General features: G+C 45.9%; 1 pseudogene across 1 annotated transcript in view; it reads left to right on the plus strand.

Annotated features, from left to right (window-relative positions):
* LOC149268255 (uncharacterized) overlaps positions 1–25,562 on the plus strand; it is a 61,931-nt pseudogene that overhangs the window by 7,687 nt on the left and 28,682 nt on the right. The gene's annotated exons all lie outside the window — the stretch shown is intronic.

Here is a 25,562-nt window from a genome sequence, read left to right on the forward strand (position 1 = left end):
ATGTATAATTATTTTGTTTATATTAAATCTAATGAAGTTTAATTAAGTTTAATTATTTTGGGGCCATGCGGCGCGTTTCTATAGGTTTTTAGCTCTCCTAGCTGGGAATGGGGTCGCTGACAATATAGGCAGGTAGCCAGCGATCAAGGTAGGGTGGGCACGGTCGGTCGCCTTAATATCAAGGCCAACTTTCGCTGAGCAGGCACATATTTGCTTGCGCAGCGGGACCCAGCTTGGACAGGTATGTTTGTGTGTGTCTAAATCTGTTCTATCTCTCTCCTCTTCTTTTCTCTCTTCTAAGCAAGTGGCCGAAGATAATCGTTTGCACGCGATTTTTATTAATAAATATATCTTGGCAGCGCTAGGAGTCGCAGTTCCCCTCTTCTTACCCCTTCCCTTCTCCCGATGACCCATTGGCCGGATCCAGCGCGTGCACTGCTCTAATCCTCCTATTCTACCATCTGCGCTTGATAATGTAACTCGTTACAAGACACAAACGCATACACACACTCACATACACACACACATACACAAACATATACATACACATACACAAACACATACACTCACATACACAAACACATACACAGTTCGAGTTGCGTTTTCGTGGAGTACGGTCGACGTCATCGTGATCCATCGTGGACAATAGCTTGATCTGTGTTTTCCCTGTGAAAGTGGAAAGAACTGTAGACAACGTGGTTGCTGTGGGCGCGACGCACCCAGCGACGGCAAAAAATCTATCAAAGACTTACTTCGCGGCGGTCTCGCGGAGTACCCCAGTGGTACAATCCGGTGGTGCAAGAGAGGGGGGCAATAGCGTCACTGTTTTTGGCATCAGGGCCTTCCTCTTTCCCTTTCTTTTTTTAAGCGCGAAAAGATTTGTCACATTAGGCGTCACATTTGTGCAAATTATAAAAAATCAGGTGCATTCACTCTAACAGCTGTTAGAAGTGCTGGAAATTGCAGCGGACAATCAGCTGCTCACTAACTTTGGTGAGTTGCTAAGTCTCAGCAAAGACAGCAACCTAGCTGCTGGTGTGAGGTAGCAGGTATTAAAAGTAGTGCATACTTTCGGGCTCTCGCTGTAGTTAAGTTGAGTTTAAGTTACTGCGGTCTCTAAACTCAAATTATATTAGTAGGTAGTGCCCACTACAGGCTTCACGCCGTGGTAGTCGGAGCAATATGGAGGCCATGATGGAGGACGAGCTGCAAGCTTTTGCGCGTCGTTCCTCGTTGCAGCGATCGCCGCAGCAACAACAGAGGGCGTTGCCGCAGCCGTCAACTTGTAATCAGTCTCCAGCGGCTGAGTGCCAGGCACCCAAGTCTTTAAAAGAAGCGTTAGCTCAAATAGGAGTTACGCTAGAGGGTTTGTCTGCCCTATTTGGGGGGCAGCGACATATAAATGCACTAATAAGAGAGGAGCTGGCTAGGCTGGTCAGCCTTCACAAGACGTCCGAAGCGTTCTGCAACCGAACGGTCAAAGACTGCGAGGTGCAGACCACGCTGGTCAAGAAAGTAGCTGAGAAGGCTAAAACAGCGAGCGTTAGTGCTACAGCAGGTAGTAATACGCCCAAGCAGTCGAGAGAAGTTGCCACTGAACAGAAAAAAACTCCCTCGAAAAAACCGAGGCACAATAAAAGCGCAGCAAACCCAATAGACCCAATGGCTCTACGGGCTGCAGCTGATAAAACCAATCAGGCAGGTCGACAGACGAGTTCGAACAGCTGGACGGTTGTTAAGGGACGCAAGCCGCTGCAAAAACGTTCCAGAAGTGACGCCATCGCGGTTTCAGGTGTAGGTGGTTGCAGCTATGAGGACATGCTTCGCGTAGTGAAGAGCGACCCAAATTTGAAGCATCTGAGCGGCGACGTCCAAGGTATTAGGAAGACAGCTAAGGGGGACTTCTTGTTGCAACTTAGTAGGAAGCCGGAGCATAGCGCTGAGGCTCTTCACGAAGCTGTAGGCAAGGCCTTGGGTGACCGAGCGGTAGTTAAAACACTTACCGAATCGGCTCAAGTTGAGATTCGGGACCTAGATGAGTTAGCGACCAAAAAGGAGATCTTGGAGGCAATTAGGGTGGAGTTGAAGGATAGCTCACTCCCCATTAAGGCTATCAAATCGCTTCGGCCAGCTTTTGGTGGACAGCAAAGAGCTACGGTTGCTCTTCCAATTGGGAAAGCTAAAACTCTGCTCGAGCTGTCCAAAATTAGAATAGGATGGGTTGTATGCCGTATCCGAGCCGTGGAACAGCCTAAACGCTGTTTCAAGTGCCTCGATTACGGTCATATGGCAGCAAACTGTCGCAGCGACTGTGACCTAAAGGGCGCCTGTTTCAGGTGTGGAGAGATGGGTCACAGTGCAAAAGCATGCACCAAGCCACCAAAATGTAGCCTCTGCATCCGGAAAGGTGAAAAGCAGACGGACCACTCAGCAGGCAGCTTCAAGTGCCCATCCTACCGCGAGGCTGCTCGTAAAATGAATGAATGATTAAGGTTCCTCAGCTTAACTTAAGTCATTGTGTTGCTGCCCAAGATCTTCTAGAACAGACCATAAGGGAAAAATGTATAGACGTAGCATTTCTCAGTGAGCCTCACCACTGTATAACCAGCTGCCCTAGGACATGGTCAACAGACGTTCATGGCAAAGCCTACATATTGGTGGAATGTACAAATAGGTGACATTCGTCGCAAATGCATCCAGGCGAGAAGAAGCTACCAACGGGCTCGCGGTAGGTCTACGTTTTTTGAGAAACAATTAGCTTACCAGGCAGCCAGAAGACAGCTGAAGAGGGCCATTCGGGCAAGCAAAAGAGAATGCTTTTTAGAGTTGTGCGACTCAGCCGAATATGACCCTTGGGGCAGGGCATATAAGATAGTAGTTAAAAGACTATACGCAGGTAAACAGGTGCAGCCTAGGGATCGTCTGGAGCTTAAATCGATTGTGGAAACACTCTTTCCAAAACGTTTAAGCTCCATTCACGCCCCTGGGTCCGAGTCTGCTGATCAGGGCCCAACGAACACTGAAATTGTTTTAGTCACAGAGGAAGAAATCATAGTACCTCTCCGGGGTCTTAGAACCAACACTGCTCCAGGGCCGGACGGGATCCCAAATCGTGCGCTAAAGCTAGCCCTCGCCTTGCACCCTAGTACGTTCGCTGAATTATTCAACGAATGTCTAATTCAAGAGACGTTCCCGGCAAAATGGAAAGCCCAGAACCTGGTGTTGCTACCCAAGGCTGGCAAACCACCAGATGAGCCATCTTCATACAGACCGAGCTGTCTCTTAGACACCATGGGAAAGGTGTTTGAGAAATTGATCTGCTCTAGACTGGAGACTGCGATTACTAGCGCCGGAGGCCTATCACCAAATCAATTTGGATTCCGGAAGGCCCGGTCAACAACGGATGCGCTAAACAAAGTTGTTGGTCTGGCCACTTCCGCCATTCATGGCACAAGATGGAAGCATGGGACGAAGCAGTACTGCATTATTGCGACGCTGGACGTAAAGAATGCCTTCAATACAGCTAGTTGGGATATGATACTGAATGCGCTGTCACAATATAATAGCCCTAAATATCTTAAAGAAACAATAAAGAGTTAGTTCAGAGGAAGAACACTGGTATACAATACGAGTGAGGGTCCCCAAACTCATACAGTGTCAGCTGGAGTACCCCAAGGCTCTGTGCTGGGGCCTCTCGTATGGAATATCATGCACGACGACGTACTGCGCTTGGAACTACCAGCAGGTGCGCACACCATTGGCTTTGCTGATGATGTAGCTGTCGTAGCCATAGGAAAGGAACTCAAAGATACAGAGGATATGTGCAGCGAAAGTATCAATCGCATACGAAGCTGGTTGACTGGAGCTGGGCTCGAGCTAGCGGCACACAAAACTGAAGTTGTCCTAGTCAGCAGTCGCAAAAGAGTGGAAACTGCCAACATAAAGATCGGCAGCGTTACCATTGCGTCAAAGAGGGCTTTAAAGTATCTTGGTGTCATGATAGACACAAGATTAACTTTCCGCGAGCACTTGGAATATGTGCATAAAAAGGCAGCTGATTCTTGTAGAGCTCTCTCGAGAATCATGCTTAACACGCGGGGACCTAAACAGCAACGACGTCTCCTTCTAATGAGCGTCATTAGGTCCGTCATCCTCTATGCTGCGCCAATATGGGCAAGAGCGATGGCAACGCCGAGCTACAGCCGGGGAATTTGCGCGATCTACAGACTGAGCGCAATCAGAGTCAACTGCGCTTTCAGGACTATCTCCGATGACGCGGCGCTCGTCATAGCTGGTATGGTACCATTGGAGTACTTGGTCGCCGAAGCCGTGGAGCACGCACGCGCCTGCGCGACTCAACGCTATCAGGGCGAACAGCATTGCACGATGGCATAGAAACTGGAATAGCTCAGCTAAAGGGCGGTGGACACAAAAGCTCATCCCGGAGCTTGAACCATGGGTCAACCACAAGCACGGCGAGGTAAACTTCTACCTTACGCAGATCCTCTCGGGACATGGATGCTTTCGGAGCTATTTGAAGCGCTTTGGCCACGAGGAATCTGACGAGTGCCCCTGGTGCGAGCGAGGGCATGTGGAAGACGCCAACCACATTCTTTTCGAATGTGGACGGTTCCTGGAGGAGAGGCGTCGTCTGGAAGAGGCAGTGGGCCGCTCCATCAGAGCGGACAACTTAGTCAACGCCATGCTGGAATCGGAGGAAGCTTGGGAACTAACAAGCACCTTCGCGGCCACAGTGATGATGGAGCTCCGCAGAGTCGAGCGAATGAGAAGACGGCTGTCCTAGGCTAAGGTAGCGCACAGCGCTTGCGAAGCAATGCTTTACGGCCGTCCCGCAAGCATAGCGCACTATCCTAGCCACCACGCAACTTGCAACTTGTATTATAAAGATTTTCAATAAACGAATATAAACAAGTATAGCTTGAACTGTGTTTTCCCCTGTGAAAGTGGAAAGAACTGAAGTCAACGTGATTGCTGTGGGCGAGGCGTACCCGGCGTCCTCAAAAAAACTACCAGAGACTTACTGCGCGGCGGTTCGTGGAATTCCCAAGCGGTATAATTCGGTGGTGCAAGAGAGGGGGGGCGATAGCGTCAGTGTTTTGGCGTCAGGGCTTCTTTCCTTTCCTTGTCTTTTGTGGGCGCGTAAATTTTGTTACTTTAGGCGTCACACTTGCGCAATAAGAAAAATCAGGTGCATTCACTCTAACAGCTGTTAGTAGTGCTGGAAATTGCATCGGGCAATCAGCTGCTCACTAACGTTGGCGAGTTGGTAAGCCTTAGCAAAGACAGCAACCTAGCTGCTGGAGTGAAGTAGCGGTTATTAAAAGTAGTGCATACTTTCGGGCTCTCGCTGTAGTCAAGTTGAGTTTAAGTTACTGCGGGTTGTAAACTCAGATTATATTAGTAGCCATTGCCCACTTCAGGCTTCACGCCGTGGTAGTCGGAGCAGAAATGGATGCCATGATGGAGGACGAGCTGCAAGCTTTTGCGCGTCGTTCCTCGTTGCAGCGATCGCCGCAGCAACAACAGAGGGCGTTGGCGCAGCCGTCGACTTCTAACCAGGCTCCAGTGGCTGAGTGCCAGGCACCCAAGTCACTAAAAGAAGCGTTAGCTCAAATAGGAGCTACACTAGAGGGGTTTTCTGCCTTATTTGGGGGTCAGCGGCATATAAATGCCTTAATGAGAGAGGAGCTGGCTAGGCTGGTCAGCCTTCACAAGACGGCCGAAGCGTTCTGCAAGCGTTCGGTTAAAAACTGTGAGGTGCAGACCACGCCACTCAAAAAAGTAGGCGAAAACGTTAAGGCAGCGAGCATTAGTGCTACAGTAGGTAGCAATACTCCCAAGCGGTCGAGGGAAGTTGCCTCCGAACAGAGGAAAACTCCCTCAAAAAAGCCGAGGCCCAATAGAAGTGCAGCGAACCCAAAAGAACCAATGGCTCTACGGGCTACAGCTGAAACTGAAACTTCAAACCAGGCCGCTCGATAGACAAACCAGAGCAGCTGGACAGTCGTCAAAGGGCGAAAGCCTATGCAAAAACGTCCCAGGACTGACGCGATTGCGATTTCAGGCGTAGGGGGTTGCAGCTATGCGGACATGCTTCGTGTAGTTAAAAGCGACCCAAATTTGAAGCATCTGAGCGGCGACGTCCAAGGTATTAGGAAGACAGCTAAGGGGGACTTCTTGTTGCAACTTAGTAGGAAGCCGGAGCATAGCGCTGAGGCTCTTCACGAAGCTGTAGGCAAGGCCTTGGGTGACCGAGCGGTAGTTAAAACACTTACCGAATCGGCGCAAGTTGAGATTCGGGACCTAGATGAGTTAGCGACCAAAGAGGAGATCTTGGAGGCAATTAGGGTGGAGTTCAAGGATAGCTCACTCCCCATTAAGTCTATCAAATCGCTTCGGCCAGCTTTTGGTGGACAGCAAAGAGCTACGGTTGCTCTTCCAATTGGGAAAGCTAAAACTCTGCTCGAGCTGTCCAAAATTAGAATAGGATGGGTTGTATGCCGTATCCGAGCCGTGGAACAGCCTAAACGCTGTTTCAAGTGCCTCGATTACGGTCATATGGCAGCAAACTGTCGCAGCGACTGTGACTTAAGGGCGCCTGTTTCAGGTGTGGAGAGATGGGTCACAGTGCAAAAGCATGCACCAAGCCACCAAAATGTAGCCTCTGCATCCGGAAAGGTGAAAAGCAGACGGACCACTCAGCAGGCAGCTTCAAGTGCCCATCCTACCGCGAGGCTGCTCGTAAAATGAATGAATGATTAAGGTTCCTCAGCTTAACTTAAGTCTTTGTGTTGCTGCCCAAGATCTTCTAGAACAGACCATAAGGGAAAAATGTATAGACGTAGCATTTCTCAGTGAGCCTCACCACTGTATAACCAGCTGCCCTAGGACATGGTCAACAGACGTTCATGGCAAAGCCTACATATTGGTGGAATGTACAAATAGGTGACATTCGTCGCAAATGCATCCAGGCGAGAAGAAGCTACCAACGGGCTCGCGGTAGGTCTACGTTTTTTGAGAAACAATTAGCTTACCAGGCAGCCAGAAGACAGCTGAAGAGGGCCATTCGGGCAAGCAAAAGAGAATGCTTTTTAGAGTTGTGCGACTCAGCCGAATATGACCCTTGGGGCAGGGCATATAAGATAGTAGTTAAAAGACTATACGCAGGTAGACAGGTGCAGCCTACGGATCGTCTGGAGCTTAAATCGATTGTGGAAACACTCTTTCCAAAACGTTTAAGCTCCATTCACGCCCCTGGGTCCGAGTCTGCTGATCAGGGCCCAACGAACACTGAAATTGTTTTAGTCACAGAGGAAGAAATCATAGTACCTCTCCGGGGTCTTAGAACCAACACTGCTCCAGGGCCGGACGGGATCCCAAATCGTGCGCTAAAGCTAGCCCTCGCCTTGCACCCTAGTACGTTCGCTGAATTATTCAACGAATGTCTAATTCAAGAGACGTTCCCGGCAAAATGGAAAGCCCAGAACCTGGTTTTGCTACCCAAGGCTGGCAAACCACCAGATGAGCCATCTTCATACAGACCGAGCTGTCTCTTAGACACCATGGGAAAGGTGTTTGAGAAATTGATCTGCTCTAGACTGGAGACTGCGATTACTAGCGCCGGAGGCCTATCACCAAATCAATTTGGATTCCGGAAGGCCCGGTCAACAACGGATGCGCTAAACAAAGTTGTTGGTCTGGCCACTTCCGCCATTCATGGCACAAGATGGAAGCATGGGACGAAGCAGTACTGCATTATTGCGACGCTGGACGTAAAGAATGCCTTCAATACAGCTAGTTGGGATATGATACTGAATGCGCTGTCACAATATAATAGCCCTAAATATCTTAAAGAAACAATAAAGAGTTAGTTCAGAGGAAGAACACTGGTATACAATACGAGTGAGGGTCCCCAAACTCATACAGTGTCAGCTGGAGTACCCCAAGGCTCTGTGCTGGGGCCTCTCGTATGGAATATCATGCACGACGACGTACTGCGCTTGGAACTACCAGCAGGTGCGCACACCATTGGCTTTGCTGATGATGTAGCTGTCGTAGCCATAGGAAAGGAACTCAAAGATACAGAGGATATGTGCAGCGAAAGTATCAATCGCATACGAAGCTGGTTGACTGGAGCTGGGCTCGAGCTAGCGGCACACAAAACTGAAGTTGTCCTAGTCAGCAGTCGCAAAAGAGTGGAAACTGCCAACATAAAGATCGGCAGCGTTACCATTGCGTCAAAGAGGGCTTTAAAGTATCTTGGTGTCATGATAGACACAAGATTAACTTTCCGCGAGCACTTGGAATATGTGCATAAAAAGGCAGCTGATTCTTGTAGAGCTCTCTCGAGAATCATGCTTAACACGCGGGGACCTAAACAGCAACGACGTCTCCTTCTAATGAGCGTCATTAGGTCCGTCATCCTCTATGCTGCGCCAATATGGGCAAGAGCGATGGCAACGCCGAGCTACAGCCGGGGAATTTGCGCGATCTACAGACTGAGCGCAATCAGAGTCAACTGCGCTTTCAGGACTATCTCCGATGACGCGGCGCTCGTCATAGCTGGTATGGTACCATTGGAGTACTTGGTCGCCGAAGCCGTGGAGCACGCACGCGCCTGCGCGACTCAACGCTATCAGGGCGAACAGCATTGCACGATGGCATAGAAACTGGAATAGCTCAGCTAAAGGGCGGTGGACACAAAAGCTCATCCCGGAGCTTGAACCATGGGTCAACCACAAGCACGGCGAGGTAAACTTCTACCTTACGCAGATCCTCTCGGGACATGGATGCTTTCGGAGCTATTTGAAGCGCTTTGGCCACGAGGAATCTGACGAGTGCCCCTGGTGCGAGCGAGGGCATGTGGAAGACGCCAACCACATTCTTTTCGAATGTGGACGGTTCCTGGAGGAGAGGCGTCGTCTGGAAGAGGCAGTGGGCCGCTCCATCAGAGCGGACAACTTAGTCAACGCCATGCTGGAATCGGAGGAAGCTTGGGAACTAACAAGCACCTTCGCGGCCACAGTGATGATGGAGCTCCGCAGAGTCGAGCGAATGAGAAGACGGCTGTCCTAGGCTAAGGTAGCGCACAGCGCTTGCGAAGCAATGCTTTACGGCCGTCCCGCAAGCATATCGCACTATCCTAGCCACCACGCAACTTGCAACTTGTATTATAAAGATTTTCAATAAACGAATATAAACAAGTAAGAAAGCTCTAGTCGAGACTACTCGACTACGAGATCCCCTGAACCCTTGGAGTAATAGCTATTTCAATAATTTTTCGCGTCTTTCAGCTTACACAAGAAACACGCGCACACCCACACCCACACACGCACGCGCTTTCACGGAGTGCGGTCCATGTCATCGTGATCCATCGTAGACAATAGCTTGAACTGTGTTTTCCCCTGTGAAAGTGGAAAGAACTGAAGTCAACGTGTTTGCTGTGGGCGCGGCGTACCCAGCGTCCTCAAAAAAACTACCAGAGACTTACTGCGCGGCGGTTCGTGGAATTCCCAAGCGGTATAATTCGGTGGTGCAAGAGAGGGGGGGGCGATAGCGTCAGTGTTTTGGCGTCAGGGCTTCTTTCCTTTCCTTGTCTTTTGTGGGCGCGTAAATTTTGTTACTTTAGGCGTCACACTTGCGCAATAAGAAAAATCAGGTGCATTCACTCTAACAGCTGTTAGTAGTGCTGGAAATTGCATCGGGCAATCAGCTGCTCACTAACGTTGGCGAGTTGGTAAGCCTTAGCAAAGACAGCAACCTAGCTGCTGGAGTGAAGTAGCGGTTATTAAAAGTAGTGCATACTTTCGGGCTCTCGCTGTAGTCAAGTTGAGTTTAAGTTACTGCGGGTTGTAAACTCAGATTATATTAGTAGCCATTGCCCACTTCAGGCTTCACGCCGTGGTAGTCGGAGCAGAAATGGATGCCATGATGGAGGACGAGCTGCAAGCTTTTGCGCGTCGTTCCTCGTTGCAGCGATCGCCGCAGCAACAACAGAGGGCGTTGGCGCAGCCGTCGACTTCTAACCAGGCTCCAGTGGCTGAGTGCCAGGCACCCAAGTCACTAAAAGAAGCGTTAGCTCAAATAGGAGCTACACTAGAGGGGTTTTCTGCCTTATTTGGGGGTCAGCGGCATATAAATGCCTTAATGAGAGAGGAGCTGGCTAGGCTGGTCAGCCTTCACAAGACGGCCGAAGCGTTCTGCAAGCGTTCGGTTAAAAACTGTGAGGTGCAGACCACGCCACTCAAAAAAGTAGGCGAAAACGTTAAGGCAGCGAGCATTAGTGCTACAGTAGGTAGCAATACTCCCAAGCGGTCGAGGGAAGTTGCCTCCGAACAGAGGAAAACTCCCTCAAAAAAGCCGAGGCCCAATAGAAGTGCAGCGAACCCAAAAGAACCAATGGCTCTACGGGCTACAGCTGAAACTGAAACTTCAAACCAGGCCGCTCGATAGACAAACCAGAGCAGCTGGACAGTCGTCAAAGGGCGAAAGCCTATGCAAAAACGTCCCAGGACTGACGCGATTGCGATTTCAGGCGTAGGGGGTTGCAGCTATGCGGACATGCTTCGTGTAGTTAAAAGCGACCCAAATTTGAAGCATCTGAGCAACGACGTTCAAGGTATTAGGAAGACAGCTAAGGGGGACCTTTTATTGCAACTGAGTAGGAAGCCGGAGCATAGCGCTGAGGCTCTGCACGAAGCTGTAGGCAAGGCCTTGGGTGACCGAGCGGTAGTTAAAACACTTACCGAATCGGCGCAAGTTGAGATTCGCGATCTAGATGAGTTAGCGACCAAAGAGGAGATCTTGGAGGCAATTAGGGGGGAGTTCAAGGATAGCTCACTCCCCATTGAGGCTATCAAATCGCTTCGGCCAGCTTTTGGTGGACAGCAAAGAGCTACGGTTGCTCTTCCAATTGGGAAAGCTAAAACTCTGCTCGAGCTGTCCAAAATTAGAATAGGATGGGTAGTTTGCCGTATCCGAGCCGTGGAGCAGCCTAAACGCTGTTTCAAGTGCCTCGATTACGGTCATATGGCAGCAAACTGTCGCAGCGACTGTGACCTAAAGGGCGCCTGTTTCAGGTGTGGAGAGATGGGTCACAGTGCAAAAGCATGCACCAAGCAACCAAAATGTAGCCTCTGCATCCGGAAAGTTGAAAAGCAGACGGACCATTCAGCAGGCAGCTTCAAGTGCCCATCTTACCGTGAAGCTGCTCGTAAAATGAAATGTTAAGGTTTTTGCAGCTTAACTTAAATCATTGTGTTGCTGCCCAAGATCTTCTAGAGCAGACCATTAGGGAAAAATGTATAGACGTAGCTTTTCTCAGTGAGCCTCACCACTGTATAACCAGCTGCCCTAGGACATGGTCAACAGACGTTAATGGCAAAGCTGCGTTGTGAGTATGCGGCAACTCAACGAACGTACTTTCGAATGTTAAGTCATTCAATGGGTTCGTACGTGGCCGATATGGTAGCTTATGGCTTTACAGTTGCTATCTGGCCCCCAGCATGCAGCTCAGTGAATTCACGACGGTGCTCGACGAGCTTGCCGAGGATGTTAGGGGTCGGAAGGCCATTATAGCTGGAGATTTTAACTCCTAGGCGCTAGAATGGGGTAGCCCCACGACAAATGCCAGAGGTCGTATCCTACTGAAGATCTTCGCGACACTAGATGTTGCACTGCTCAACACTGGCCATGAGTACACCTTCAGTCGGGCGGGATACGGGTCTGTTATCGACATTACTTTTGTCACTTCATCCCTCTTTCGGGGAGCAACATGGAGCCATTGCGATAGCTATACAGGCAGCGATCATACGGCACTTCTGTTCACAATAGGTGAGCCACCTGCCAGGGCGTCAACATTGTAGAGGGAGTCGTATCGGCTCATCGGGATGAGTTATCGATTTTTAATGATAAACTTGATATGCGCGCTGTAGTTACTGACATTTAAAAAAAAAATTGAAGTCTCTAGCTCTTATATCTTCTGAAATCGACGCGCTCATACATACGGACAGACGGACGGACGGACAGACGGACAGACAGACGGACAGGGCCAAATCAACTCAGCTCGTCGCCCTGATCAAGAATATATATACTTTGTGGGGTCTGCCACGCCTCCTTCTGCCTGTTACATACATTTCAACAAAACCATTATACCCTGATTTCCCATTGAAAATGGGTTCAGGGTATAAAAATAGAGACAATACTCGATAACCTGCGCGTTATCCGACACAAAGTAATAAATATATCACCCCTTAGTTAAATGTAACGTGAGCCTGGGCCCAGCGATCTAAAAAAGGGATACTTGAGTAAACATCTGTGCACTTGTTTGTATGAGGAAATGCACCTTTCCAGTGACTGGAAGTAGTTTTAAGAGTCTCTGTTAGGTATATAAGAACTAGGCTTTTAAGCAATAAACAGTTCAGTTTCAATCTTGAATTCGGCAAATGTGGAGTTGTTTCATTTAACGCTCTAACATTTTGGACTTTCGACGTTCTCTGTGTTTTCCCCCACCCGTGGTAAGAGACACAGAGAAAGGAACCAGCGTCTTAATGCCGATAGTTTAAAAAAAAAACTCAGCTTAGGACAAAATATAGTATATTACTCTGTTTTCCCCCGCCAGTCGTAAGGGACAGAGTATATACATATATAGACTGAAAAGTGGTGCTCAAATTTAAATAAGAAAATTTGTAGTGCTGGTGGGTCTGCATTCCCAAAAAGTGGATCAGACAAAATAAAATAAACAAGTAAGAAAGCTCTAGTCGAGACTGCTCGACTACGAGATCCCCTGAACCCTTGGAGTGCTAGCTATTTCAATAATTTTTCGCGTCTTTCAGCTTACACAAGAAACTTACACACATACACAAACACATACACACACAAGCAACCACGCATAAACACGCATGGGCTGCAGTGTGCGCTTACTATGAGAACTTAATTGTTTAATAACATTTTTTGTGGACGTACGATCTTCATGAAACTTTCAGATTATGATTATAACATGAATATGCATGTAATTGCCAAAGCACAAGTCTCTAGTATTTGAAATACGCGTTTTACAAAAGTGAGGGTGAGGGGGTGAATTTAGAGGTGGGGGGTAAATTTTAACAAAAACCGAAATTGTATAAATTGCATATAAGCATATATAAAAAATTTGGAGACTCTAGCAATAAAGGTGTAGAAGATATAATTTTAGAACTGGTTTTCGATAAGGTTTTTTATCGATAAAAAAAGATCGGGATGAGTTATCGAATTTTAATGATAAACTCGATATCCGCGCTGTAATTACGAACATTTTACAAAAAATTTGAAGTCTCTGGCTCTTATATCTTCGGAAATCGACGCGTTCAAACATACGGACAGACGGACAGACGGACAGACGGACAGACAGACAGACGGACAGGGCCAAATCAACTCAGCTCGTCACCCTGATCAAGAATATATATACTTTGTGGGGTCTGCCACGCCTCCTTCTGCCTGTTACATACATTTCAACAAAACCATTATACCCTGATTTCCCATTTTCAATGGGTTCAGGGTATAAAAATCCGAAGAGTTCGGTTCTCTCGTGTGAAGTGCGGAGAGAGAAAAACAAAAAGTCGAAGTGATTCTGTTATCTCGCGAAAAGTGCGGAGAGGCAGAATACTACCAAAGGGTTTCTGTTCTCTATCTCAAAAGAGAGACAGTAAAACTACATCAATAAACAGCAAAATACGACGAAAGAGAGTGACTCATCAAAACCGTCAGTGGCCAATGGGAAGACGAATCTCACCAAAATCTTCAGGCGCCCCCTTCAGAGAAGACTGGATCAACAGGAGGACAGCGCGGATAAGATAAAGATAAGTCGTAGTTTAATTTTATTTTTTTTAATAAATACGAAAAAATGCTGTCAGAAAAAGTTATAAAGCTTTTGAAAATGCAATCGGACTTAGTGTCCAGATTGAAAAAATTAGACTCATCTGAAGAAATTAGGCCACCGAACGAAATTTTAGGAGAGCTAAATAAAATAAAGGAAGAGTTAGAAAATAATCATACCTTATTGTTAAACGTAGGGGTAATAGACCATGCATACTTTAACAATAAGGAATTTGATAAAGCAATGAAAAGCATAAAAGATTTGAAATTAGAAATGATGAGGGCTGAGAAAGAAGAAGATAAAGAAGATGTGAAGCAGGTTAGAGCAGTTACAGTTCACAAAAGCTCGGAAGAAAAAGTAGAGTTTGAAAGCAAAGTCGAACAGCTAAAACTATATTTAGTAGGAAAAGCAAAAGGAAACGTAGGAATCTTCGATATTCGAAGGAACAAAATTAAATTTTTATGGAATAAAGTTTCAAAACTAGTTCAGGAGCTAAAAAATAAATATGTGTCAAACAAAATGTTTGACGAAGAGGTTAATCAGTTAGAATTTGATGTGCAAAATGCAATCAGTGCGTTGAACGACGCTGGGAACATGTAGTATCAGCAGATATAAACAAGTAAGAAAGCTCTAGTCGAGACTGCTCGACTACGAGATCCCTTGAACCCTTGGAGTGTTAGCTATTTCAATAATTTTTCACGTCTTTCAGCTTACACAAGAAACACGAACACACACACACACACACGCACGTACGCACACACAGGCATACATACACACACACACACACATACACAAACACATACACACACAAGCACCCACGCATAAACACGCATGGGCTGCAGTGTGCGCTTACTATGAGAACTTAATTATTTAATAACTTTCTTGTGGAGGTACGATCTTCATGAAACTTTCAGATTATGATTATAACATGAATATGCATGTAATTGTCACAGCACAAGTCTCTAGTAATTGAAATACGCTTTTTACAAAAGTGAGGGTGAGGGGGTGAATTTAGAGGTGGGGGGTAAATTTCAACAAAAACCGAAATTGTATAAATTGCATATAAGCATATATAAAAAATTTGGAGACTTTAGCAATAAAGGTGTAGAAGATAAAATTTTATAACTAGTTTTCGATAAGGTTTTTATCGATAAAAAAAGATCGGGATGAGTTATCGATTTTTAATGATAAACTCGAACGAACATTTTACAAAAAATTTGAAGTCTCTAGTCTTATATCTTCGGAAATCGACGCGTTCAAACATACGGACAGACAGACAGACGGACAGGGCTAAATCAACTCAGCTCGATGCCCTGATCAAGAATATATATACTTTGTGGGGTCTGCCACGCCTCCTTCTGCCTGTTACATACATTTCAACAAAACCATTATACCCTGATTTCCCATTTTCAATGGGTTCAGGGTATAATTAAAGAACTTTAAGTTTACAACAGTCACTTATGGTACTGCATCAGCTCCTTACTTAGCCACTAGAGTTCTTTTAGACATAGCCAATAATTGCGATAATGCAGCAATTAAAGAAATAATTAAAACAGATTTTTATATGGACGATCTTATGACAGGCGCTGAATCCATACAGAACTGTAAAGAAATTGTTGAATGTGTTTCCAGTGAACTAGCAAAAGTAGGATTTAATCTGAGAAAGTGGATTTCAAATAAACCAGAAATAATTGAAGAAATAGACAGAAATGAGGAAAATAAGGTGTTAAGCATTGAAGAGAATGAGTCAACAAAAACATTAGGGCTACAGTGAGAACCACTCAAAGATGAATTTAAATTTAGTTTCACTGACAACAATATTAAAACAAGTAAGAAAATTCTAGTCGAGAGTGCTCGACTAGATACTACACTGAACCCAACAAATAAAAATGCTCATTTAGTATGGCTGAAATTTCAAATTCGATGTATTTAAAAATATAAAATAAAATACCAAACTCATTTAATAAAATATAAAAATATTTTGAAACAATTAAAAAAAAATTATCATCAGTTGCATCGATCGGGATTCGAACCGCGACTTCTCGATCGAGCGTCATGCAGCTAACACACTAGGCCACCTCACTCTTGCTAGTGGCGCTGGCAAAACTCAAATAAATTCACTGCTGCAGCGCCATCGACCAAAACTAAACGAAACTAACTGCTGATGTGATTCTAAGAATCTGCTAGAATAACCAAACTATTAAAAACGCACATAAAGTATAGTTAAAATTTCAATTTTGGTGTATTTAAAAATATAAATTAAATAGAAAACTCATTTATGAAAATATAAAAATATTTTGAAACAATTAAAAAAAATTAACACCAGTTGCACCGATCGGGATTCGAACCACAACTTCTCGTTCGAGCGTCATGCAGCTAACACACTAGGCCACCCCACTCCTGCCAGTGTCGCTGGCAAAACTCTAATAGATTCACTGCTGCTGCGCCATCTACCAAAACTAAACGAAACTAACAGCTGATGTGATTCAACGGATGTTTCTGTTGTAGCTGCTGCACGTGCGTTTGTTAATTTAATGAAACTTTCAGCACATGATCTACATATTATATTGAATATTTGAGAAATTTAAAAAAAAGAAAAATCGTTCTCAATTAGCTATAGTGGCATCTGATTTGAACTTGAATGTTTTTACTCGATAAAAACATAACGGGATGATAAAAGCAAACTCGACGTCCGCGCTGTATATACGGTCATTTTAAAAAAAAAAATTGAAGTCTCTAGCTCTTACATCTTCGGAAATCGACGCGTTCAAACACACGGACAGACGGACAGACGGACGGACGGACAGACGGACAGACAGACAGACGGACAGCGCCAAATCGACTCAGCTCGTCGCCCTGATCAAGAATATATATACTTTGTGGGGTCTGCCACGCATCCTTCTGCCTGTTACATACATTTCAACAAAACCATTATACCCTGATTTCCCATTTTCAATGGGTTCAGGGTATAACAATAAATAAAAGAACAGTCTTATCAACACTTGCTAAAATATATGATCCCTTAGGGTGGTTATCCCCAGTGACCATAATAGGGAAACTGTTTATGCAAAAGCTATGGCTAACGGATAAAAAATGGGATGAAGAACTATCCAAAGAAGAAATCAAAGAATGGAAAGTGTATCAAGATAATTTGAAACATCTACAAAACCTAAGAATACCTAGGTGGGTCAAAATACAAAAAGATATTGAAGTACAGTTTCATGGTTTTGCTGATGCTTCTGAAAAAGCCTACGCAGCAGTAGTATATGCCAAAGTAGGTAATTCAGTAATGATATTAGCTAATAAAAGTAAAGTTAATCCCAAGAAAAATCGTAAAACTATTCCCAAATTGGAACTATGCGCTGCCCATCTTTTGACAAAACTCATTTCTAAAATAACAGAATCGATTAGAATTAATGTTGAAATCTTTGCGTGGAGTGATTCCACTATCACATTAGCTTGGGTCCAAAACGGATTGAATAAAAATAAATTCATTAGAAAAAAAACGGATGAGATTAGGAAAATGTCAGAAATTAAATGGAATCATGTAAAATCAGAAGACAGTCCAGTAGATATAGCATCCAGAGGAATCAATACTTATAAATTAGTAGAATGCGAAATTTGGTGGAATGGGCCAAAGTGGTTAGCCAAATCAAAGAACAATTGGCCAAAAGAAGAAGAAAATGTAGATGAAAAAAAAAAAATAATTGTTAACACTATGATAGAAAACTCAGAAAAGAATATAATAGGTGAATTGATCAAACAATATTCTTGTATGCAAGAAAAAAAAAGTAGTAGCATTTATTATTAGTATTATTAAAATCATAACCAACAAGCAAGAAAGCTCTAGTCGAGACTACTCGACTACGAGATCCCCTGAGCCCTTGGAGTAATAGCTATTTCAATAATTTTTCGCGTCTTTCAGCTTACACAAGAAACACCCACACACACACACACACACACACACGCACGCACACACACAGCCGAGGCCCAATAAAAGTGCAGCGAACCCAAAAGAACAAATGGCTCTACGGGCTACAGCTGAAACTTCAAACCAGGCAGGTCAACAGACAAACCCAAACAGCTGGACAGTCGTTAAAGGACGAAAGCCTATGCAAAAACGTTCCAGAAGTGACGCCATCGCGGTTTCAGGTGTAGGTGGTTGCAGCTATGAGGACATGCTTCGCGTAGTGAAGAGCGACCCAAATTTAAAGCATCTGAGCGGCGACGTCCAAGGTATTAGGAAGACAGCTAAGGGGGACTTCTTGTTGCAACTTAGTAGGAAGCCGGAGCATAGCGCTGAGGCCCTTCACGAAGCTGTAGGCAAGGCCTTGGGTGACCGAGCGGTAGTTAAAACACTTACCGAATCGGCTCAAATTGAGATTCGGGACCTAGATGAGTTAGCGACCAAAGAGGAGATCTTGGAGGCAATTAGGGTGGAGTTGAAGGATAGCTCACTCCCCATTAAGGCTATCAAATCGCTTCGGCCAGCTTTTGGTGGACAGCAAAGTGCTACGGTTGCTCTTCCAATTGGGAAAGCTAAAACTCTGCTCAAGCTGTCCAAAATTAGAATAGGATGGGTTGTATGCCGTATCCGAGCCGTGGAACAGCCTAAACGCTGTTTCAAGTGCCTCGATTACGGTCATATGGCAGCAAACTGTCGCAGCGACTGTGACCTAAAGGGCGCCTGTTTCAGGTGTGGAGAGATGGGTCACAGTGCCAAAGCATGCACCAAGCCACCAAAATGTAGCCTCTGCATCCGGAAAGGTGAAAAGCAGACGGACCATTCAGCAGGCAGCTTCAAGTGCCCATCCTACCGTGAAGCTGCTCGTAAAATGAAATGTTAAGGTTTTTGCAGCTTAACTTAAATCATAGTGTTGCTGCCCAAGATCTTCTAGAGCAGACCATCAGGGAAAAATGTATAGATGTAGCTTTTCTCAGTGAGCCTCACCACTGTATAACCAGCTGCCCTAGGACATGGTCAACAGACGTTATTGGCAAAGGTGCGTTGTGGGTATGCGGCAACTCAACGAACGTACTTTCGAATGTTAAGTCATTCAATGGGTTCGTACGTGGCCGATATGGTAGCTTATGGCTTTACAGTTGCTATCTGGACCCCAGCATGCAGCTCAGTGAATTCACGACGGTGCTCGACGAGCTTGCCGAGGATGCTAGGGGTCGGAAGGCCATTATAGATTTTAACTCCAGGGCGCTAGAATGGGGTAGCCCCACAACAAATGCCAGAGGTCGTATCCTACTGGAGATCTTCGCGACACTAGATGTTTCACTGCTCAACACTGGCCATGAGTACACCTTCAGTCGGGCGGGATACGGGTCTGTTATCGACATTACTTTTGTCACTTCATCCCTCTTTCGGGGAGCAACATGGAGCCATCGCGATAGCTATACAGGCAGCGATCATACGGCACTTCTGTTCACAATAGGTGAGCCACCTGCCAGGGCGTCAACCCATTCACGCCCCTGAGTCCGAGTCTGCTGATCAGGGCTCAACGAGCACTGAAATTGTTTTAGTTACAGAGGAAGAAATATCAGTAGTTCTCAGAGGTCTTAGAACCAACACAGCTCCAGGGCCGGACGGGATCCCAAATCGTGCGCTAAAGCTAGCCCTCGCCTTGCACCCAAGTACGTTCGCCGAATTATTTAACGAGTGCCTGATCCAAGAGACGTTCCCGGCAAAATGGAAAGCCCAGAATCTGGTATTGCTACCCAAGGCTGGCAAACCACCAGATGAGCCCTCCTCATACAGACCGATCTGTCTCTTAGACACCATGGGAAAGGTGTTTGAGAAACTGATCTGCTCTAGGCTGGAGACTGCGATTGCAAGCGCCGGAGGCCTGTCACCAAATCAATTTGGATTCCGGAAGGCCCGGTCAACAACGGACGCGCTTAACAAATTTGTTGGTCTGGTCACTTCCGCTATTCAAGGCACCAGATGGAGGCACGGGACGAAGGAATACTGCATCATCGCGACCCTGGATGTAAGGAATGCCTTCAACACAGCTAGTTGGGATATGATACTGAATGCGCTGTCACAATATAATATCCCTAAATATCTAAGAGAGATAATAAAGAGCTACTTCAGAGGAAGAACACTGGTATACAACACGAGTGAGGGTCCCCAAACTCATACAGTGTCAGCTGGAGTACCCCAAGGCTCAGTGCTGGGGCCTCTCCTATGGAACATCATGTATGACGGCGTACTGCGCTTGGAACTACCAGCAGGCGCGCACACCATTGGCTTTGCTGATGATGTAGCTGTCGTAGCCATAGGAAAGGAGCTCAAAGATACAGAGGATATGTGCAGCGAAAGTATCAATCGCATACGAAGCTGGTTGACAGGAGCTGGGCTCGAGCTAGCGGCACACAAGACCGAAGTTGTACTAGTCAGCAGTCGCAAAAGAGTGGAAACTGCCAATATAAAGATCGGCAGCGTCACCATTGCGTCAAAGAGGGCGATATGATATCTTGGTGTCATGATAGACACAAGATTAACTTTCCGCGAGCACTTAGAATATGTGCATAAAAAGGCAGCTGATTCCTGTAGAACTCTCTCGAGAATCATGCTTAACACGCGGGGACCTAAACAGCAACGACGTCTCCTCCTAATGAGCGTCATTAGGTCTGTCATCCTCTATGCTGCGCCAATATGGGCAAGAGCGATGGCAACGCCGAGCTTCAGCCGAGGCATTTGCGCGATCTACAGACTGAGCGCAATCAGAGTCAGCTGCGCTTTCAGGACTATCTCCGATGACGCGGCGCTCGTCATAGCCGGTATGGTGCCACTGGAGTATTTGGTCGCCGAAGCCGTGGAGCGGAATTCGCACGGGCCTGTGCGACTCAACGCTATCAGGGCGAACAGCATTGCACGATGGCATAGAAAGTGGAATAGCTCAGCTAAAGGGCGGTGGACGCAAAAGCTCATCCCGGAGCTTGAACCATGGGTCAACCACAAGCACGGCGAGGTAAACTTCTACCTTACGCAGATCCTCTCGGGACATGGATGCTTTCGGAGCTATTTGAAGCGCTTTGGCCACGAGGAATCTGACGAGTGCCCCTGGTGCGAGCGAGGGCATGTGGAAGACGCCAACCACATTCTTTTCGAATGTGGACGGTTCCTGGAGGAGAGGCGTCGTCTGGAAGAGGCAGTGGGCCGCTCCATCAGAGCGGACAACTTAGTCAACGCCATGCTGGAATCGGAGGAAGCTTGGGAACTAACAAGCACCTTCGCGGCCACAGTGATGATGGAGCTCCGCAGAGTCGAGCGAATGAGAAGACGGCTGTCCCAGGCTAAGGTAGCGCACAGCGCTTGTGAAGCAATGCTTTACGGCCGTCCCGCAAGCATAGCGCACTATCCTAGCCACCACGGAACTTGCAACTTGTATTATAAAGATTGTCAATAAACGAATATATAAAAAAAAAAAAAAAAATCACATACACAAACAAGAACTTAATTGTTTAATAACTTTTTTTATGGACATACGATCTTCATGAAATTTTTAGATTATGATTATAACATGAATATTCATGTAATTGCCAAAGCACAAGTCTCTAGTAATTGAAATACGCTTTTTACAAAAGTGAGGGTGAGGGGGTGAATTTAGAGGTGGGGGTACATTTTAACAAAAACCGAAATTATATAATTTGCATATAAGCATGCATTAAAAATTTGGAGACTCTCGCAATAAAGGTGTAGAAGATATAATTTTATAACTGATTTTCGATAAAAAAAAAGATCGGGATGAGTTATCGATTTTTAATGATAAACTTGATATGCGCGCTGTAATTACGGACATTTAAAAAAAAAATTGAAGTCTCTAGCTCTTATATCTTCTGAAATCGACGCGTTCATACATACGGACAGACGGACAGACAGACGGACAGGGCCAAATCAACTCAGCTCGTCGCCCTGATCAAGAATCTATATACTTTGTGGGGTCTGCCACGCCTCCTTCTGTCTGTTACATACATTTCAACAAAACCATTATACCCTGATTTCCCATTGATTGGTTCAGGGTATAAAAAAACGATACAAAAGAAACAAAACAAGTAAGAACAAGAATCAGCTGCCTTTTTATGCACATACTCTAAGTGCTCGCGGAAAGTTAATCTTGTGTCTATCATGACACCAAGATACTGTATCGCCCTCTTTGACGCAATGGTGACGCTGCCGATCTTTATATTGGCAATTTCCACTCTTTTGCGACTGCTGACTAGTACAACTTCGGTCTTGTGTGCCGCTAGCTCGAGCCCAGCTCCAGTCAACCAGCTTCGTATGCGATTGATACTTTCGCTGCACATATCCTCTGTATCTTTGAGCTCCTTTCCTATGGCTACGACAGCTACATCATCAGCAAAGCCAATGGTGTGCGCGCCTGCTGGTAGTTCCAAGCGCAGTACGCCGTCATACATGATGTTCCATAGGAGAGGCCCCAGCACTGAGCCTTGGGGTACTCCAGCTGACACTGTATGAGTTTGGGGACCCTCACTCGTGTTGTATACCAGTGTTCTTCCTCTGAAATAGCTCTTTATTATCTCTCTTAGATATTTAGGGATATTATATTGTGACAGCGCATTCAGTATCATATCCCAACTAGCTGTGTTGAAGGCATTCCTTACATCCAGGGTCGCGATGATGCAGTATTCCTTCGTCCCGTGCCTGTATAGCTATTGCTACCCATGTTGCTCCCCGAAAGAGGGATGAAGTGACAAAAGTAATGTCGATAACAGACCCGTATCCCGCCCGACTGAAGGTGTACTCATGGCCAGTGTTGAGCAGTGAAACATCTAGTGTCGCGAAGATCTCCAGTAGGATACAACCTCTGGCATTTGTTGTGGGGCTACCCCATTCTAGCGCCCTGGAGTTAAAATCTATAATGGCCTTCCGACCCCTAGCATCCTCGGCAAGCTCGTCGAGCATCGTCGTGAATTCACTGAGCTGCATGCTGGGGACCAGATAGCAACTGTAAAGCCATAAGCTACCATATCGGCCACGTACGAACCCATTGAATGACTTAACATTCGAAAGTACGTTCGTTGAGTTGCCGCATACCCACAACGCAGCTTTGCCATTAACGTCTGTTGACCATGTCCTAGGGCAGCTGGTTCTACAGTGGTGAGGCTCACTGAGAAAAGCTACATCTATACATTTTTCCCTGATGGTCTGCTCTAGAAGATCTTGGGCAGCAACACTATGATTTAAGTTAAGCTGCAAAAACCTTAACATTTCATTTTACGAGCAGCTTCACGGTAGGATGGGCACTTGAAGCTGCCTGCTGAATGGTCCGTCTGCTTTTCACCTTTCCGGATGCAGAGGCTACATTTTGGTTGCTTGGTGCATGCTTTTGCACTATGACCCATCTCTCCACACCTGAAACAGGCGCCCTTTAGGTCACAGTCGCTGCGACAGTTTGCTGCCATATGACCGTAATCGAGGCACTTGAAACAGCGTTTAGGCTGTTCCACGGCTCGGATACGGCATACAACTCATCCTATTCTAATTTTGGACAGCTCGAGCAGAGTTTTAGCTTTCCCAATTGGAAGAGCGACCGTAGCTCTTTGCTGTCCACCAAAAGCTGGCCGAAGCGATTTGATAGCCTTAATGGGGAGTGAGCTATCCTTCAACTCCACCCTAATTGCCTCCAAGATCTCCTCTTTGCTTGCTAACTCATCTAGATTGCGAATCTCAATTTGAGCCGATTCGGTAAGTGTTTTAACTACCGCTCGGTCATCCAAGGCCTTGCCTACAGCTTCGTGAAGGGCCTCAGCGCTATGCTCCGGCTTTCTGCTCAGTTGCAACAAAAGGTCCCCCTTAGCGGTCTTCCTAATACCTTGAACGTCGCCGCGCAGATGCTTTAAATTTGAGTCGGTCTTGACTACACGAAGCATGTCCGCATAGCTGCAACCACCCACGACTGAAATCGCGATTGCGTAACTTCTGGGTCGTTTTTGCATGGGCTTGCGTCCTTTAACGACTGTCCAGCTGTTCGGGTTTGTCTGTCGACCTGCCTGATTTGAACTTTCAGCTGCAGCCCGTAGAGCCATTGGCTCTTTTGGGTTCGCTACGCCTTTATTGGGCCTCGGCTTTTTTGAGGGTGTTTTCCTCTGATCGGGGTGTTTACCTGAGATCGCGCTAGTGCTCGCTTTCTCCACTACTTTCTGGAGCGGCATGGCCGGTCGGCCGTCTTATGGAGATTGACCAGCCTAGCCAGCTCCTCTCTCATTAAGGCATTAATATGCCGCTGACCCCCAAATAAGGCAGACAACCCCTCTAGCGTAACTCCTATTTGAGCTAACGCTTCTTTTAATGACTTGGGTGCCTGGCACTCAGCCACTGGAGACTGATTACAAGTCGACGCATGTGTGTGTGTATGTATGCCTGTGTGTGCGTGCGTGTGTGTGTGTGTGTGTGTGTGTGTGTGTGTGTGTGCGTGTTTTTTGTGTAAGCTGAAAGACGCGAAAAATTATTGAAATAGCTATTACTCCAAGGGTTCAGGGGATCTCGTAGTCGAGCAGTCTCGACTACAGCTTTTTACTTGTTTATTTTCGACTCGTTTGAATCGTTTTACTAATAATCTAAAACTAAAGCTTAAAGTAACATAAATGTATTTATATAGCTGCCACTGCCGGCAGACCGACCAGCAGACCGCTGAGTCGACGCTTCCCATGACGATCAGGCCACTTAGGCGTGGTAATATCAGATTCTTTCATACGTTATCCGGCCCAATTACTTCATCAGCAACTCCGGCCGTGCGCGTGTTGGCTACGATCAAACCATCTAGGCGTGGTAGTGTCAAGTTCTGCTTGCGATTCTTTCGCAACGGCATCCGGTGCAATTGCTCCATCAGCAACTCCGGCCGTGTGCGTGCTAACTTACATTTAAATTGAAATTTTAGCCATACTAAATGGGCATTTTTATTAGTTGGGTTCAGGGTAGTATCTAGTCGAGCACTCTCGACAAGAGTTTTCTTACTTGTTATACCCTGAACCCATTGAAAATGGGAAATCAGGGTATAAGGGTTTTGTTAAATGTATGTAACAGGCAAAAGGAGGCGTGGCAGACTCCACAAATTATATATATATTCTCTATCAGGGCGACGAGCTGATTCAATTTAGCTCTGTCCGTCTGTCTGTCCGTCTGTCCGTATGTTTGAGCGCATCAATCTCAGACTATATAAGAGTTAGAGACTTGAATTTTTTCCTAGGTCCGTATACAGCACGCGCATATCGTGTTTTGCCTTAAATAACGATAACTTGTCCCGTTATTTTGTTATCGATTAAAAACATTATCGAAAACCAGTAATAAATTTATATCTCCTACATCTTTAACACTAGAGTCTCCAAATTAAATGTGTACTTATATGCATTTAATACGATTTCGGTTTTTTGTTGAAATTCAGCCCCCACACCATCACATTTGTGAAAGGCGTATTTCAACTACTAGAGACTTGTGCTTTGGCAAATACATGCATATCCATGATATAATCATCCCAGTGAGCGCTTACATTTAAGTAGCTGACTAACTAAAGTAACAAGTGCACTTCCCATTGCTTTTATACGTATTTTTTAATTGCATGATTTTTATGACATCCAACAGATGCACCCTTTAAAATGTGTCCATTTGGCTATTATATGTATGTATGTACATACATAAATTTCACCTGTATATGGT

Source organism: Drosophila arizonae, chromosome X (genome assembly GCF_054131065.1).
Source record: "Drosophila arizonae isolate 15081-1271.41 chromosome X, UAZ_ARI_1.0, whole genome shotgun sequence".
NCBI lineage: Eukaryota > Metazoa > Arthropoda > Insecta > Diptera > Drosophilidae > Drosophila > Drosophila arizonae.